Source organism: Aricia agestis, chromosome Z, assembly GCF_905147365.1.
Source record: "Aricia agestis chromosome Z, ilAriAges1.1, whole genome shotgun sequence".
Lineage (NCBI taxonomy): Eukaryota > Metazoa > Arthropoda > Insecta > Lepidoptera > Lycaenidae > Aricia > Aricia agestis.
In genome coordinates this window covers 4,207,501-4,227,698 of record NC_056428.1, presented here as the reverse complement: position 1 = coordinate 4,227,698, position 20,198 = coordinate 4,207,501, and the positions used below count along the sequence as shown (strand labels likewise).

General features: G+C 34.8%; 1 protein-coding gene across 4 annotated transcripts in view; it reads left to right on the top strand.

Annotated features, from left to right (window-relative positions):
* Positions 1-9,857: 9,857 nt before the first annotated feature.
* The window catches only part of LOC121738381 (tyrosine-protein phosphatase Lar), a 459,738-nt gene continuing 449,397 nt past the window's right edge, over positions 9,858-20,198 (top strand). For all 4 annotated transcript variants that reach the window (XM_042130387.1, XM_042130382.1, XM_042130381.1 and 1 more), the window contains exon 1: positions 9,858-10,033. The gene's annotated coding sequence lies outside the window, so the exon portion shown is untranslated. The remainder of the gene's footprint in view (positions 10,034-20,198) is intronic.

The window sequence follows — 20,198 nt, the reverse complement described above, 5'->3', positions numbered from 1 at the left end:
TAACTGAAAAGGTTTAAGTTTTAAGGGGGCGACTAACCCTAAAGTGTCGATTTTATATATGTCGTAGGATGATTTGATAAATCCGTGTTTTCGCGAAATCCCTAGAATTTTCGCGAAAATTCGATTTATCAAATCATCCTACGACATCGTAGGATGATTTGATAAATCGAATTTTCGCGAAAATTCTAGGGATTTCGCGAAAACACGGATTTATCAAATCATCCTACGACATATATATATTTTTTTATGAAATAAGGGGGCAAACGAGCAAACGGGTCACCTGATGGAAAGCAACATCCGTCGCCCATGGACACTCGCAGCATCAGAAGAGCTGCAGGTGCGTTGCCGGCCTTTTAAGAGGGAATAGGGTAATAGGGGAGGGTAGGGATGGGAAGGGAAGGGAATTGGGGATGATAGGGAAGGGAATTGGGCCTCCGGTAAACTCACTCACTCGGCGAAACACAGCGCAAGCGCGGTTTCACGCCGGTTTTCTGTGAGAACGTGGTATTTCTCCGGTCGAGCCGGCCCATTCGTGCCGAAGCATGGCTCTCCCACGTATACTTGAAAATAATCCCCGAATTGTTTCATTTTCTAAAATTAGATAAATACTTCATTACAATATTTTCGAGAATTCGATCTGAGCAAAAACACGATATCTTAAAATTTTCTCGATAAGAAAAAATCACAAAGATGCATCTAATTTTCACGAATTTTTCACGAACTAAGTTAATATTTTAACACATTGCATTGTATAAAAATCTATCATTGAATGTTGTATATTTATCACGGAATATATAACACTTACTTATATATTCCGTGATATTTATCGAGTTATTGAGAAAAAACTAATTTGGCGATGAATCCGCGTCGTTATTTTTCGCCTGGCATATGAAAGACGGGCGTGATTGTGAAGAGAGAAGGACGATGTTTGATTTTTGGGGTTAGTCGCCCTCTTAACGCAATTTTTTTACATTTGCATTGTCCTTTCACTAAAAATATTAATACAGTATCCATACTAATATTATAAAATATTTGAAAGTGGTCTATCTGCCTGCTTGTCTGTTATACGGTATACCTCACGCTTTATTCCTTAACCACTTATTACCGATTTTGATGAAATTTGTTATGGAGAGAGAGGAAAAAAATGTACTTCTTATCCCGAAAAAATGTACGGTCTCCACGCTATAACCTAAATTCGGTGCAACCGAGTAGTTTGTGTAACGTAGTAGCTTGTTACTGAAAAGGTTTAAAATCGCAAATATTTAACATTGCAAATAATTAAACACAGTACCTATCTAAAATAATTTTAACACCTAATTAAGTCCATCTGTACGAGTAGCACAATTACACTCCAACACAAATTATATTAATTAGATTCACTTCGTAATGGCATTGAGTGTTAAGTTCTCGACAGCTGGGGCAGAACCCCTAATAGGGGGTTGGGGTCAGGTAAGGGGTTTAGGGGTCAACGTGACCCAGCAAACGTGGGGGTAAAAAAGCCATTAGCGGTAATGGATTATAGTTTTGATAAAATTATATAGATATTGTAATACGGTAAATTGGTTTGGGTATATATTGAAACACGAAATTGCAGCGAAATACGATTGCAGCCTTCGATCACTAGTATATTAGTGATCGAAGACTAAAGCTTAATTTGATTTTCAAAAAAAAAATGATTGTTCAGCAATAAGCGAGATGATGACGATGAATGGCGAGAGCGATTATATCTGCGAATAAAATAACTTATCATTACAACATAATATTATGATAACTCACAATCAAAGGTCAGCTTTATCAACTAGAAAACAACGAGTTGTAGGTACCACAGAAGAAATTGATCCATCCACATCCATTGATCCATCAACAGGCAGTAAACTTACCTACGTCATTTGGTCGGATTATTTCAATTCAATATTAGTCTCGAGCTGTCCGCCATTTGCCTATAAATCAAATTATTTGATAGTACCTACTGATATTGAACTTGATAGTAGAAATTATAGTTCGAAACAAGAGGCAGGCGTACGTTTTCGCCGACATGAGAGGGGGATATTACATCCTCTACTACGCCGCGCCGGTGGCTTACTACCCCTCCATCTTACTGATTTTAGATCAAGTGTTAATTTTTCTCTTAACCTCAATTCGTAAGCCTCATGCAAATCGACCATTGACGTCTTAATATTATTTTAAGACCAATCAATAGTGATTTGGCAGGCCATCAGTGAAATGAGGAGACGTTTTACCAGGCGATTTCATCCCCGATCTTGTTCTTAACCCCTAATGACCTTTAGTGTTTGACCTTTGAGATTGTCTTATCATTTGTGCCCGCTTGCGCCGATTTGGTTGTTGCTAATACCTACTGTGTTAATATTTTGCTATCTTTTAACGTAGAATGTTGTAAGGGTCTTTCGCTGGTTCGCACCACAGAATTTCGAACCGCGGTTCGAAACAGCGAAGAACCGTTTTTGAAATATTTTGTATTCCCGATTCATACCGCGGTGATTGGAGTGGTGTGAAACCACTAATTATTTTTTGCTATGGGTGGATTCGGACCACGAATTTAAGCCAATAATTATTGTAACAAACTTTTTTTAGTCTCATTTATTTATTTGTACAGACGTATAGAAAAGTGTTTTCAAAAAGGAATAAGAACACATTATTTCTTTCAAAATCATAAAAAATGGGAAACTTTAATAATAATAATATTTTAATTGCATAAAATCACAGTTTTAAATATTCAAAAAGAATATAATCTTTACAAAAATAATTAAAACTATATAATTTTATAAAATCACAGTAAAAAATTAAACAAATCAACAAGAATAATATTTAATGTAAATAAAAAAAATTAAAATTACATAACTGTATAAAATGTTAGTCAAAAAATTAAAATAATCAAAAATAATAAAAAAAAACAAAGTAGTTAAACAATCAAAAGGAGTAAAATTATTATTATTATAAAGTTAATTTTAAACCCTTAATTTTTCCAGGCAGTGACCGATGATTATTTCACCCGCTTTATGATGTTACCTATTCTTTTAAGTCGGGAATTTTTTGCGCCCATCTCGCATATTTTTACTTTAGTTTGGTCTTAAGACTTAAAATTAATATTTTTGATTTCTTAATTATGTTGAGCTTAACTGTACTCAAAGGAATAGAACTATCTACACTGCGGTTCGAATCCACTAATTCAAAAACAGGTCTTCTCTTTTTCGAACCGCGGTATGAATCGGGTAATTAAAAAACAATCCTTCGCTGTTTAGAACCGTGGTTCGAAAAACTGTGGTGTGAACCAGCGACAGATCCGTTTTTTTCCATTCAGTGATAATATTATTATTTATTATTGAAAAAAAAACATTTTAATTAGACGGACATACAGCGAAGTCTTGTCTTAGTAATGTCCCGTTTATACCCTTTAGGTACGGAACCCTAAAAATGCCATAAAGTTAATATGTATACCTAGCGGAATAGAGAAACAATCTCAAGCTGTCAGACGAAACCGAAATTGATTTACCTACGTCTGTGTGTAAAAATTTGTTTACGTACTATACACTTGTACAAGCATCTTTCTAAGAGATTAAATTGTCAACGTGCTGATAAGTGCCGACTGGACGTCAAACAGATGAAAAAATTTGATTCTGCTGCCATGTATCACACGTCCCTTTTTACCACGCAGTGTTACTGACATATCTCGCTTGCTCAGGCCTTTGTTTCTCTATTCCGCTAGGTATATTATCTATCTGCTGTATTGCTAAGTAAAAAGTAGTAAAAAGTAGATAATATGTGTGTTTTAATAAATAAATAAAATAAAAAATAAAAATAACTTTATGAAAAATGCTCACCAAAAGTCTAAAAAGCCGCGTATATTATCAAAACCTTTTTCTTGAAATTCTTGAAATACAATTAAGCAACTTTGGCATTTTCTTATTTATTTATCAGCAGCTGTTATAATATTGTTATGTAATACTTATATCATAAAATCAGCTGTTCCATATAAAAGTGCCATGGCGCCGCGAGCGGCTTCAGATAAATTAATTACTAAGTATACACTCTATAATTTTTTTACCCCTATGAAAATAGTCTAAACTCTAAAGCCCTGCCCTAAGCCATAAGACTTAAGCTTAGATAATATATATTAATATATTTATAGCTAGACATATTTTCTATACTAAATCCACATGTCACAGAAATATATATTATTATAGCTGAGTGTGTGGTCATGCGAAATTAGTATAGAAAATATAATATATATTAATATGCAGAGCTATAAATATATTAATATATATTATAGCTAAGTCTGTGACGGGCTTAAATCTTCCTCAAAATCTTTTGGATTTTATTAAATATAAAAAAAAATCTCCTTTCTCTCGAGACAGTTTTAGGGTCAAAGGACTATGAAAAGAAACATCACACTCATACGCGTGCCAGTTCCGAAATGAGTCTGCCGTTCAAAGGACCATGACAATATGTAGAATAAACATGCATTGTTCAGTCTCGCAAGACGCGCTGAGAACTGGGACAGAGTTCAGGCATATTCGAGCGTACGGGCATACTCCAGCATATTCGAGCATATTCAACGGTCATCTGTCTATGTTAGGATGAGTAGGGCTGTGTATGTAGGTATGCTATAATATAATGCTATAATAGCATAGCGGTGCCGTTAAATAGCGGCTGTAATACAAGGTTACATGAACGTTGTGTGTAGTTAAAATCCATATTAAAATATGCTAAATCGCATAGTTTTTGCGTCGGAAAGAGAAACATCGAATAATATATTAAAATATATTTTGCTCTATATGATAACATCCTATTTGTTTCTTATTTTCAGAGAAAAGAAGTGGTCTAACTTATAAAGCTGACTAAGTGCGTGACGTCACGCGCAATATTAATGGTTCTGTAGTACTTACCGCTAGTTTTTGATAATTTTTATATTATGGTCAATGAATGCATATTTATAACGTATTTTACACTACTAACAACATCATCTCAGTTACGTTCAAAGGAATTTGATCGAAAAGTTCCTTTGTACTTCTATGAAAACATTTTTAATTGATCGACCAGTACTCAATAACTTATGAATTTTCTTAGCCGTGATAGTTTCCTTTTAAATTCAGCATATTTTCTACTCCCGTGATATTTTCATATTAAAATAAATCTTAGTAAAATAATCTTTGAATAGGTACTCGTAATATTTTTAAAAAACCTATTCAACGACACCCTACACGGTGGGGTGGACACGAAAACAAAAATCACTCCTATTGATGTGTATGGGAGGTATCATAAAAAAAAAAGATTTTATATACCATTTTGTCGGGATCATTAAGATGTGAATTCATGCCGAACAACGGCTTTGTAGGCCCTATAGTCTCTGGGCAAAACCGCGGACAGACAGACGTACGGACGGACAGAGATACGTGGGAGAGCCATGCTTCGGCACGAATGGGCCGGCTCGACCGGAGAAATACCACGTTCTCACAGAAAACCGGCGTGAAACAGCGCTTGCGCTGTGTTTCGCCGAGTAAGTGAGTTTACCGGAGGCCCAATCCCCTACCCTATTCCCTACCCTCCCCTATTCCCTTCGCTTCCCTTCCCATCCCTTCCCTATTTCCTCTTAAAAGGCCGGCAACGCACCTGCAGCTCTTCTGATGCTGCGAAAGTCCATGGGCGACGGAAGTTGCTTTCCGTTTGCTCGTTTGCCCCCTTATCTCATAAAAAAAAAGACCGAAACTAGGATTCCTTGTTGACTACCGGAACCCTAAAAACTAAAGCGTCTCCCAGACAGTCGCGGCCTGCGGTGATAGCGGTGGCGGTAGGATGGCTTGGCCGCGTGTGTCTGTGTCGTTCCTAGAACTCTCAAGTCATCCCACTGACCGCCACCGCCACCGCCACCGCAGGCCGCGTCTAGGAGACGCTTTAGGCTCGGCTGCTTTGCTTATTACCCTTTAACATCAATGTTGCTTTTCTAGAGAAAAAAAAAGAATCAAAAACTTGTATTCAAAGTATAAGTAGGTATATATAAATAAGAAACACTATAAACACAGAATAAGCTACAAATTATCTATTAAATTTAACTGCTGTTTACTTAATTAATGTTGCAAATAAAATCACCGCTTCGGCTACTTTATGTGTAAATTCCAAACAAAGCCTTTCATAATTTCACCTTACTTACCCGGGAAGATGTTGTAAGTTACCCTTGATAGCATGCCGTATTTCCCTAGGGAAAAATAAACATACTGTATACTCGATTCACATTTATTTTACGCATAACAATGACGCTTATACTCCTAGGAATAAAGGTCTTCTCAAAGGCAAAATAAGTCCAAACGGTCTGTACATGGGGATTGGGGAACAGGGGAGGTATGAGTGCATTCAAACTCGTGTACTTGATTGGTATTTCTCGGTACCTGTTTACAACTTCTGCTTTCCTGGTACTTGAGAAAGATGTAAGCTTAACTTAATTAGTTTTATGTACTTACTGATGAAAATACGCAATTCTAGTTCCGCTGTCTTTTTCTGTCTTGTCATGTTTCCAATATGCTAGACCGAGACAAGAAGACCTTGTAAGTACCGAATACACACTGTTATTCAGTGTGTATATTTTTATTTATAAGTAAGCTCCCTTCGATTGGGAAATTTGCCCTTTGTATAATTTGGTCCGTTTTTCTATCAGGCTACAATATTAAATTATTTGGTTAGTCATTATTACCTAAGTAGGTCTCATGTAGAGCGTAAACGGTAATCGCCCTTCATCAGGTGAAACATCTGCTCATTTCTTTGAAAAACTCGAAGTCGATGTTCTATGTTCTAGCTTTATTTTCCTTTTTTAGAGTTCCGTAGTCAACAAGGAACCCTTATAGTTTCGGTCTGTCCGTCCATCTGTGTGTCCGCGGTTTTGCTCAAAGTCTATACGTACTCTTTAATAGTCTATAGGACCTGCAAAGCTGTAAACAAAATGGTATATAAATTCTTAAAAAAATATTTTTTTTATGGTACCTTTCCCTCACATCAAGCGAGGATGATTTTTACGTGTCCACCCGACCGTGTGGGTTGTTGTTGGATAGGTTTTTACCCGACTGTTTGAAAATGTTGCGCGTCATAGATCATTTTTCGAGGGATCCTTTTGTGAAATATTAAGTTTTAAAGAGGAAAAAATGGTTAGAGTCCAGTGTCCCCCCCTTCTACCAGAAATGTGAAAAAATTCACGGGAGTAGGAAATATGCTGAATTAAGGAAAACTATCACGGCTAAGAAGACTTCGACATAAGTTACTGAGTAATGAGTAATAGAAGTACAATAGGAACTTTTCGATCAAATTCCTTACTGAGATGATGTTGTTAGTATAAGACGTGTAAAACACGTTATAATGTGTATGAATTCATTGGCCATACAAAAATTATCTAAAACTAGCGGTACTACGGAACCCTATATTGCGCTTAGACGCGCGACACACACTTGGCCGGTTTTTTACTTCTTTCCTCTTGAAACGGAACCCTAAAAAAGATGCAAGGTGTTCGAGGAGGGTGCAATATGAATAATTTTATTTCACCAATTAAATTTTCATTTTCACTTGGGGCAGCCTCGCGCTTTTTCCATAAGTGCCATATTTTTTTCCACTGGAAATTGCTTTTCGTGTCTGGTGTTTTATTTTCTTTTTTTCTTGAAGAAATGAGGAAAGTGTCCGAGTGCCTCGTTTCAGCTACTTATTAATACAGCATCTGAAAAGTGAAAACATAGTCTTAATTTTATTTTTTAGGAAAAGTAGGAGCTCTTAATAGACCTGGATCCCAGAAGGATAAGACATAACTTACTCTCTGATGGATGAAACCATAGGTTATTAGTAGTGCCTCGTGCACTTAGAATACCTGCGAATTTGTGTAGCTCTAAGTGTGACACCTGGTCAGGTAACAGGAACCAAAGTGGTCTAAAAATGAGTCTTACTTTACTTATTTTCAAATGGCTAATATTTATATATAATTTGTAGATTATTGTTCTGAACTATTTTCCCCTGTTTCCTTACCCTTTGGGTAAGGAAACAGGGGAAAATTGTCCATCTTTGTTATTATGCCGGCGCCAGACATGTGTTCAAATACGCAAATACCCAGGTGTGGCACTGACATTTGCCTATTTGTGCAAAGTTTGAACACACATTTGTAGTTTGCCATCATGAGTCGGTTTTTTTGCGCACATAAAAGTAAACAAACTTCAAAGTTTGTGCGGCCTGTCACACTTGTCGCACAAACTTTGGACTTTGGAGCAATTGGAGATTTGAACGTCAATAATGAAGTGGAGTAATGACTTAGTTATCGAATTTCTCGAGCTACTTCAAGCAGAAGCCTCAAAAATTTTATTATATAAAAAAAATGTAATGCACTCAAATAAAATAGATTGATAGCGTCCACAAAATAGTCGTCCAATCTGTCAGCCATCTTTGCAATAACTGTGCCGTAAAACATTTGAAAACAAGTCTGGCAGGCATATTTGTGATCCTGTATGCGCACGTCAAAGTTTTCAAAAAGTTTGCTCAAACTTTGAAGCACATGTCTGGCGCCGGCTTTATACTATGCAGTATGCTGACACGGACAAAGTCGCGGGCAACAGCTAGTAGAAAATAAATTCTTGCAATATCGTATTTTTTTCTAAGGTGTTATATTAATTTATAAAATATAAATAATGCCTTTGAAAAAAAAATAGCAACAAAGTTACTTTTAAAACGTCTTACAATAGTTTTGGTCATTGAAAAGTGTCTTACACTACATGATACTAGTTCAGAACAATAATCTACAAATTATATATAAATATTGGCCATTTGAAAATAAGTAAAGTAAGACTCATTTTTAGTTCACTTTGGTTCCTGGTACCTGACCAGGTGTCACACTTAGAGCTACACAAATTCGCAGGTATTCTCAGTACACGAGGCACTACTAATAACCTATGGTTTCATCCATCAGAGAGTAAGTTATGTCTTATCCTTCTGGGATCCAGGTCTATAATGAAGATGTTTTACGAATCATATTTATATTTTGATCAGTTGAAAATTATAGGAAGGCAGTACGAAAGGCACTACAAAAAATTACTCACTTATCCTCTTTACCTAAGGAAAGTTGAATTTCAATGTTTTGCACCTACTTAATTGAAACACAAGAAAACATACTAGAAAAATTCGAATTGGCAGTACACGTTTTTTTATAAAATATTTTATCTATTTTATTTTTTAAATAATATGTAATATCTGAAAATGTTTTACAGGACAAAATGATTATTATTGGGCTAAATGAGGCGCTTTCTAGTTGTTGAAAAGTTAAGAGGTTTACTAAGGCATCTATCAAAGTTATATCGCAATTATTATTACCTATTACTAATAATAATAATTGAACTACAGTAATAAAATAAATAAATATAAAATTATATCTCCGCTTTTACAAACAGCCTAAAATGATAACGAAGTTCATAGTGTTAGTAGAGGACGTTGACTTAAAAAATACTACGCTATCCTCATCCCTTTCTCTCATATATCTGGACTCTTCCTTAAATCGAAATCAAAGCTCGTCGGGATCCAAGCGTAGTGAAGTTGTGTAGCGTGAAGTTAGAATTAAGTCAAGGCATGTTCCGAATATTACGTTCCGTTTTATAAAGTTGTCAAAACTAAAATATAAGAATTTCTGATTTTTAATTGCATTAACATTTTATACTTATTTAAAACACTCAAACATTATTGATCTTATAAAATAAAAATGGACTAAATCTAAATTACAAGTAATTTTACGAAAATTATAAGTTTAATCTCGGTGTAGTCTTCTAAAATATATATCAGCTCAAGTATGGCAATGTCCTGAACCGGAACGTATCTACATATGGCGGACGTTCAGTTTGTGTTTATGTCAATAAGAAACTGATTTTTCGTTTGCGCGGGTGAAGAATTATTGTTTGTGTGAATTATTATGTGCTCAGAGAAACTATGAATATTGTGTGGTTACTGTGATAATGAATTACATCACTGGACTGAGAAACAACTGTATGTCCACAGTTGATTTATAAAGGTATGTATTTTGTATATTTCTACTTGTTTCTCTAAACTTATGGTTGAAGTAGGATTTATAGCTAAATACCTAAGTAGAACAAGTCACATTATAGCGAAAAATTTGACTTTTTATACAAAAAATCCTTAATAATTTGCAAAAACATAATATCGCTAAAAAAGCTCTTCCTGACATAGGTTATCGCCAGATGAAAATCTTTAAGCTTAAATCAGGTATTGTATTCGGGAATACACAATAATTTGCGTTTGTAGCGAAAATAATCTTTTGAAATTTCACAAAAAGCGCTTAAAATGTTTACTACATATGAGTAAAATTACGTCCCAAAAGTGTTAAATCTTAATTAATAACGAAATTGTTAAATCAACGATCAAAACCATATTAGAGCGACCTTAGATAAATTAATAAAAAATATTAAAACTACTAAAATTTAACATACTTATTAATGAATTTCAAATGTTTATAAAATAATATGATTTGCAAATCTTAAGTCTATAGGGAGGCCTTTTAAAGAACCTAAAATTAACAACTTCTAAGCAAAATGATTATAAATAAGAATAAAATATTTAGAAGCTATGCATTTTGTGAAAAGATTTTAGTCCAGTTTTAACAACAATTACATAATAAAGCCTATATAATTTTAATAAAATCTAAATATTAAGTAATTTGTGTCAAATATGCAACGGATATTATATTAATTATCGGTGCTCACCTCCACACTTAATGTCTTTATTTATATTAGTAGCAGTTGTATAAGATAGACACATGTGTGTCATTAAGTTATGATTCATGACCCAGCAGCCATATGTGGTTTATAAAGGCATAATTTAAAAGTTTGAATTTTAAATTTAGAAGTTCTTAATATAAAGGTATTAGTCGAAGGATAGTTTAAAAGTGTAACTTATTAGGTGACAGTTTAGCGTTAAAAGTGTGAAGTAGAAATTAATTGAAAATATTACTTATATATAATTGATTGTACTGTCGGTTCTTGGTGGAAATTCATTTTAAACATAAATAAAACACTATTACGTGCACTTTTTCCACTATATTCATTAATTACTACAAATTTAACTTAAACATGACTGGTTTCGATATAAACACTCCTGATGATGATTTATATCGAAACCGGTCGTGTTTAAGTTGAATTTGTAGTAATTAATAAATATAGTGGAAAAAGTGCAAGTAATATTGTGTTGAAAATATTACTTACTTTTTGTTTCAACAAATGTTGTGTTTTGCATATATTTTGGAATAGCATACTCAAGTACTTAAATTATTGTTTAAAACAATGACTTACCGTAAAACCAATAATGGATTATTATTAAATGCGTTACATAGTTCATAAAAACTTTAATATCTATGCATAAGTAGATATAATAATAAGTCTAGACATCATTTAAATCTTGTATTTATTAAGTATTATGAAAACAATTTAAATCAAGCAACAAAGAGACAAAAGTCTCTAAATTACCAAAAAATCTCCCTGGCTTCTAAATTGATAGTGTTTTTTTTTAATTTATGAATGAACTACAATGATCTATTAGTTCTTTAGAAACAACTGTTTAATGTTCTCCAGATGGCCATGTGATCATGTATGCCCCAATTTCAGATGTAAGACAACATCTGAAATTGGGCTACTTATTAATCTTATCACGGAATAAAAATTTAATGTACTGTTAAAAAGCATTAGGTTTCTATTAAGTACTAAATGTTGAACATATATTTTTATTTTAAAATAACGAGGTCAAAAGATGTCCTGTTCCTTGATTCTCAGCGTACAATGTACACCATATTATTATATTATTATATTCCGAGTATGCTTCTTTGAAAGCTATAGTGATAGTAAACTCTAGCCAGCCTGTGATCATAACTTTTAGTAATGTTTTTGTGATGTTATTATCTAAGTTAAACAATATACATAAACCAATCAAGAAGGCATGTCTAGATAAACACAAAGTCAGAAACTGACCTCTTGAGTTTATTTTTAAGACTCTGAATGTTAAACTTGATAATAATTGACTGAGAATTTTCACCTCGACCCTAACTTGTAAAGTATCTTTTAGTTTTGAATTCCTGTGGGAAACATAACATAAAGCTATCTCATGCTAAAGCATTCTATATGACTGCTGTATAGTTAATAAAATGGCCAGTCGCTAGTGGCTGAAATTTCGCCATGATAATAAGATTATGTGGACAAGTCCTCAAATGTTTTACCCTGTCAATCCCCAAGCGGCACACGGTTGTCGCATAACAATTGAAAATCTCCGCACATAACAATTGAATGTCTGCGACTCCCACGATCTGGACTGTATTTTGATTCTTTCTGTTTTTAGTATTTTTATTTAGGGACTTATACTAAGCCCTTTAAAATATTACATCATAATATGACTTAAGGTATACTTCGATACACTAAATGATGTCAGTCCTCGAATATAATATCTCAAAATGATCCCAAACAACCCCAAGAGTAGGGCCTTTTCAGATGACGTATTTAGCTTCAACATGCCCTGTCTAATAAAATTCCTGTCTAGTCCAAGTCTTTGCTATCAAAGTCAGGACTATTTAAGGTGGCACCGGCGGTCATTCACCTTTCTACTCTAGGAGGCAGGAGCTATGTGAAAAATACTCACATTGCATTCTGTTAACATAAGATTAAAATTGAATTCTTGTAAAGACACAGACTGTTGTTGTTTCATCGGGAAACTTCTTGGTAACTCTTAACATGATAAGAATAACATTCTTTTTTGAAGATCGCGTAACAGCTAATTATTACAGTTGATGTATAAAGAGACGGACTAAAAAGTATTCGGAAAGTAGGTCGTCATAAAGAGGCTAGAATTGTCTCTCCTCCGCAAACAGTCGCTCGCGGCCGTGGACCGACATTTACAAATTATAAACTCAAATTGAGGACCCCTTTTGAACGAATCCGTAAAAATAAAGCCATTTCATAATAGATTGCTCGGCTTAATAAGCCAGATTCCAATTATGTAGGGTCTGATGGAAATATTGCAGCTTAGTTTAATTTAATAGCTGCTTGCTTATGAAGTTGAGCGTCACTTTGATGGAGTTTGTTTATTTTGGAATAGCTATAAACTAATATTAGCTTCTGAAGTCTCGGCTAATCGTCTGAGTTTTTTGTCAGAAGCTTATTCATTAAATAGCGCGTTTCACATAGTGAAACGCGTAACCAATTATCAACGCTGTTAGACAGAAATCCTGTCGTCAAAATCTCAGAAACAGAGCATTTAAGGCTGGTATAATTAGTCAGTACTTAAGATGCGACCCGGTCTCAAGACACGGTTCGGCTCTGTGATTGTTCCAAATTTTGAGAGCCCACCAATCACAGAGCCTGAACCGTGTCTTGACACCGAGATACATCTTGAGTACTGACTATTTATAACAGCCTAAGTCTTATTTAAGTATACAATAGTATCTAATACTTCCACACCGGTTTCGGTGACGCCTGACGGTGGCCGGATTCATTGAGACCAGGCCAGTTACGCAGGAGTAATTTTTATAGTGCCCAAGTATGTGCGTAGCACACGAGCAATTAAGATCTCGTTTAAGTCTGTCCGTCTGTCTGTCTCCAGGCTGTATCTCAAGAACCGATATAGCTAGACTTCTGAAATTTTCACAGATTGTGTGTATCTGTTGCCGCTATACAACAAATACCTACTTAAAACAAAGTAAAATATTTTTTAAGGGGGGCTCCCATACAACGAACGTGATTTTTTTTGTCCTTTTTTGCTCGATATCAATAATGGAAACAGACCTGTAGACACTTGGTCTTAAGTGCATACGTCTGTCTACTTTAATAACTAACTAGCTATTTGACCGAGCTTTGCTCGTTATTCGATAAAACACAAATAAAATTCCTAGCTAGATCGATTTATCGCATAATAATAATTTTAAAATAAAATAAAAAATTAAGGGGGGTAATAATAATTAATTTAAAAAACACAGTTTATGGCCTATTTTTGCTCTATATAACGGTACGGAACCCTTCGAGCACGAGTCCGACTCGCGCTTGGCCGATTATTTTTAACTTGTCATTGGCAGCGGATCGCTCCTGCAATAACCATGAAATTATAATATTAAGGATGCGGTGTTGTACAGAAAATATTTTGTTATTAGCTACGACCTACGTTATATTATTTCAAGGTGTTTTTAACTCGAGACAATTGCTGGAAAAATTGGATAACAAGATCCATTTTGTTCTCGGATTTCTGACCCGAGTTTACATTAGAAAATATAATATGCCATTTATGTCCCTTGAATTATCCGTATAATTCAAAAATATTTTTTATATATATATAAAATATATATATATATATATATATATATATATATTTAATCTTTACAAAATAAAACTACGGTACCATTTTATTGAAGCTAAGAATCAATAAGTACTGTCTCAAGTCTAGGAATTAGCTGACCGCCGTACTCAGAGACATTTAACTATGGTTAACCTTCAATTTAATGAAGAGTTTGACAGATAATGTATGGGGCTTATGTCAAAATTTTGAATTAATCACATTTAAGTAATTAATGTTCCACTATGAGTGCGGCGGTTAGATTAATAAAACTAAGTCAGCTGTGGCCAGACGATACCCTTGAAGATAAAATGATCGGAAGCTCGATTCTTATCATTCCCCTAAAAGGTCGTTCTTTATCCATTTTTTTCTTCAATAATCTATGTCTTATAAAAATAAACCGGCCAAGTGCGTGTCGGGCCACGCGCGATATAATAGGGTTCCGTAGTAAGTACCGCTAGTTTATTGAATTTTTTTTGTGTACCTACTCAATTAATTTACATTTATTTAAACATCATCTCAGTTACTTTCAAAGGAATTTGAACGAAAAGTGAACGAATTTGAACTAAATCGGAAAATGATGGACGGACAGACAGACAGACAGACGGACGGACAGACCGAAACTATTAAAAGGGTTCTTGTTGACTACGTAACGCCAGTAATGCGCGCTTGCATGTGTAGGTAGGTACGCTTCAATAGAATTCGGGGTTCTCAAAACGCCCAATGTGTACCTGCTCTAAAGGAGAATTCAGAAGGTTTTTTAGGGTTCCGTAGTTAACCCTTAATAGTATCGCGCGCTTCAAAACGCCCAATGTGTACCTGCTCTTAAGGTAAGTAGTATCCTCGTGTGTCCTTTTCCAGGACTCAGAGTTCAGCAGTTTGGGCGTGAAGAGGTAACAGACAGACACACTTTCGCATTTATAATTATATTCATCGCGCGCCAAAATTCGTTCATCGCGCGGGAACCGTACATATTTCCGGGATAAAAATTATACTATGTCCTTCATCAGGGACTCGAAGTATCTCCATACCAAATTTTAACAAAATCGGTTCAGCGGTTTGGGCGTGGAGAGGTAACAGACAGATAGACACATTCTCGCATTTATAATATTAAGTAAGGATAGTAAGGATGGATATAATGTAAAGGTAAGGCATAACATCAAAGAAGTTTTATTACAATGTGGGTAGTTACACAGAATACAATATAATTATTAGTATATAGCGACCCGCCCGGTCACTGAAATAATAACAGCCCTCTTTTTTGTCGGGGGTTAAAAATCAGCCAAGTGCGAGTCGGACTCGCGTACGAATTAATATTATTTTGTTTTTTTTTTTTTAGTATTTGTTATCTAAGCAGCAACAGGTATACACAATAATAATATGTGAAAATTTCTGAAGTCTGGCTATAGCGGTTCTTGAGATAAAGCCTGGCGACAGACAGACAGACGGATAGATGGACAGACAACGAAGTCTTAGTAATAGGGTCCCGTTTTTACCCTTTGGGTACGGAACCCTAAAAATGATTAAAATCGATTCAGAAGTTTTGATTTTAAATAATTTATATTCACTACTACCCGTGGCCAACCTATGTTTGTTAAAATGGTATGTATCGAGGAAATAAAAGGCTTTATTATTATTATTTATTATTATTACTACCCGTGGCCCGCATTGGTCGGTACTGCCGCAAAAGCTACGTCCCGCAATTTTTAAATCTGTAATATCTTCGAAAATATTAATTTAAAATTTAAATCATAATATTATGTTGTAGAGGGCATAATCAATAATGTATTTAAAGTAAATAAGGATTATTGCCGTATTGGTTGAAATCGCTTCGAAAATTAGCCATTATTTGAAGTTAAAATTAAATGACAAAAAAATGTTATTGTGGGACATTCATAAGAGATATATTTACTTATACCATCGCGGAGTTTTCTGTAGACCTTTTCAATGTGTACAATAGCCTGTATTAGTGATACCCCTCCCGCGAGCGCACCCCAGCATTGGTAGCGCCAGCGCCCACTTCGAAACGGGCGTAAATCGCAATATTTTAATTTCGCCATAACTTCTAAGCTAAACGTCCAATTTTAATCATTCAAAGACCAAATATAATCTACATAAACTGTACTTAGTGACGAAATGATTTATTTTGATAAGGATTATTAGTATAAGTAAAATAAATGCTTTTAAATGTAGTCCAAAAAAAATCAAAATTTTTAAATAAAAAAATGGTTGTTGTGCCACACTTGACATAGGTAGGTATATTGTGTCGCGGACATTTTTGTAGATATTTATAAGATCTACATTTACTTAGAACATTGTATAGTTCTATCTTTTATAGTTTAGGCAGCGTACGCAAAATAAGTAAATTTTCTGGTTGTTTCCGAAAAACTGAAATATCTTACGGAACCCTATATTTTCCAACATAAAAAGTAGCCTATGTTACTCGTAGATAATGTAGCTTTCGAATGGTGAAAGAATTATTAAAATCGGTCCAGTACTTTTTGAGCCTATTCATTACAATTAAACAAACAAACAAACAAAGTTTACCTCTTTATAATATTAGTATAGATAAACATGATTACAACTTTGTAATTTGACAGGTGAGGTTGAAGTCATTTTGTCCCTATTCCCTCCCCCTGGAGACCGTCTGTAGACAGAACTGACTCATCTAATGTAATATGAATTGATAGTGTACTGTGTATGAATAATGTGAACTAAAATACATTTCTTAATCCGAAATTGTTGGTTTTACTCACGGGAATATTGAAATTCCAAAGGAATAACCATTTAAGATGCTAATTTTGATTTTAGTAATTAAAAATTATGTGTAAAGGAAAGTCATAATTTTACAAAATTGTTGTCTAGTCCTTTCCACCTTTAACCTTCAGTTCCTCGAAGCTGGAGTCGGATAACCTTAATTTTATGCTAATCTCTTACCTATGGAAGCTTGTAGCAATAAAAATAATGTTTAATTAAATAATTGTATTGGCACTATTCATTACAATTTTCTTTTCACTACTCCAAATGCACGTTCTTCCTGTTTTGGATAAAAGTCTCGGGGAGATGTTTGCCAAATGTAGAGACTCTCTACATATTGTTTCTATTAGCAGGAGTACACGTAGCCCACATATTGTATGAAGATGGGCATAATTAGATATAACAGTCAACGGTCTAGGACTCATACAGGACTTCCTCTATTACTTGAAATTGCCTATCAAACTGGTTTACTTGGCCCCTATTGGTAATTTTGCTTTAAATTCTGATTCGTTACTAAAGTAAAATGTTGCAAAGTGATTGGGTCAATATTCAATAATAATATTTTAAAAAGATAAAACCGACTTCAAAATTGTACGTAATTAAGAATTAAAAATCCGTACCTCAAAAACTACTGAACCAATTTTGATGAAACTTGCAGTATGCTTGTATTAAGTACGTTTATAAGTGCCACTTATTAAGTAGTTCATGTGAATGTAAATTTTGTGTTAGCTACGTTACCTCGTCTTTGTAATAAGTCAATGTGGTATTAGCATTAAATCCTCATTTTAGACTTAACGCGAACTATACGGTCTCCTCAAAAACGAATTTAGGCAACCGAATTAAGCGTTGTTGTGGTCGAGCGATCTCGTTTGAATGCCATTTGAATTTTATATTTTTACAGGTTACCCGTGTACGTATTGATATGAAAAAACTAATTAATATTATGTATTGAAATAAATGCAGCTTTCATTGAAAAAATGAAAGTAAAAACCGGTCAAGTACGTCGAGACTCGAGAGCTATTCATTAACTAGTAAAGCTCATAAGAGGGGGTGGGAGGAGGTTTGAATGAGAGAGAAAACGTAACAGTGGAATAAATACTATGTTATAACAATCTGCATCAACATGTACAATCGAGGAAATTGATTCCTAGGCAGTTGACGGACCCGCGTCATTTGGTCGGATCATGTCAATTCAATGTTAATTGTGATCTGTCGGCCGTTTTTTGATTACTATCAAGAAAACCACGTGGAAAGAATGGGAAAGGACCGCGGGGTAAAAAGAGCGTATAAGGGCCGTCCAACAGGCCGTCTCCTGTTGGACGCCCCAGGTATCGCTGGAGAAATGATGACCTGTGTGACCTTCAAGTCAGTAACTGGCAGGAGGTAGCGCAGGCCAGGCCTCAATGACGGAAGCTCATTTCGGAGGCTAAGATCCACTTTGGGTCGCTGAGCCAGCGGAGTTAGTTAGTTTTTGTGAGTAGTTTCATTTTAATATTTGGCGAACAACATTTTTATTTGCGAAATATAGCTCATATTTTGATATAATGGTCCTAAAATATGGATTGTTCTATTTGTAGGACAATGTTACTCTTAAATTACATACTAATAACCTATCAATATACAAAAAATCTGGGGGTTAAGGTTCCGTTTTAGAGTTCAATAATCAACAAAACTTGGTTGACTACGGAATCCCTATGTCCATCACATCACTCAAATTGAGTGGTTTGAACGTGAAAAGGTGTAATATCTGGTCATATGTAATACAATATTCTCGTGTCACAGTTTTCGTTGCCATACTCCTCCGAAACGGCTTGACCGATTCTCATGAAATTTTGTGAGCATATTGAGTAGGTCTGAGAATCGGCCAACATCTATTTTTCATACCAAAAAATATTTATACGGCAAAACAACGTTTGCCGGGACAGCTAGTATTTTATAATATTAGTATGTAACTAATAAGTATATATTTAAATCATACTTTTTTTTGGGCTTCAAAGCTTAGCATGATCCATTAAATCGCAACATCGTACCGAAAATGGCTGTGTTCGTGACAATCGGAACGACGACGATTGAAAATTACTAATTGGCGATCTTTCTCCGTTAAAAGTAATGGTTACATCATCGGTCATATGTTTACATTTACGATATTAAACAATTGACCAGACTTGACTGCCAGTTGCCACAGAATACAGATCGCAGATACAGATTTGAAATAAGTTGCCTGTTATATATACATGATATGATATGTCGCATTGGTAATAAACGACGAGGATACTGACACTTCAACAGTTTCAATATTCATAACTTGACTTCTTTTTACCACTTTGACTGATCTCTTTAGGATCTACTAAATTCAGCAAGTCCTACGTATCCGCAGATACTGTTGAGGACAATTAGGACTAGTAGTGTTCCTAACGGCTATATTTTCATAACACGCTATATGGAATATGCTAAATTTTTCAAGCGCGCTAGTTTTGCCGCTACGTTATAACGAATGAAGTCTCGATTCTTTCAAGCGCGCTAGTTTTGACGCTACGTTGTAACGATCGTTTGTTATAACGTAGCGTCAAAACTCGCGCGCTCGAAATTTCCATTCTTTCAAGCGCGCTAGTTTTGACGCTACGTTATAAGTCATAACGATCATTCTTTATAATTTAGGACTCATGCAAGCCTTTAAGAGGATACACCAGGGGCGAGAGAGATTGAAAATAGATATTTGAAAATGTATTGCTGTCTCACCAATCTCAAGTCTCCCACCGCAGAGCGCGATAGAGACAACACGACAAAAGTTCTAATAAAAGAACAGAAAATCTTCGATTCGTTGTCCGCAGATTCCTTCTCCAAAATTTAACCGATTTAAGTACTTTTTTCATTAAGAGGATTCCACACCGCCATTTTTTCCATACAAACGTTGTCCCCTGTTTCCTCCCTGGATAATGCTAGTAGAGTTATAATTTTTTTCCTGCATATCTACGGCCACTAATACAATGTCCCTATGTTTTCTTTTTTTTCATAATTCAATTATTAAATAAGATATGAACGTTCAAAAACCCAAAAAAATGGCCAGATTTTCCACTGTGTTCAAACGTCCAGAAAAC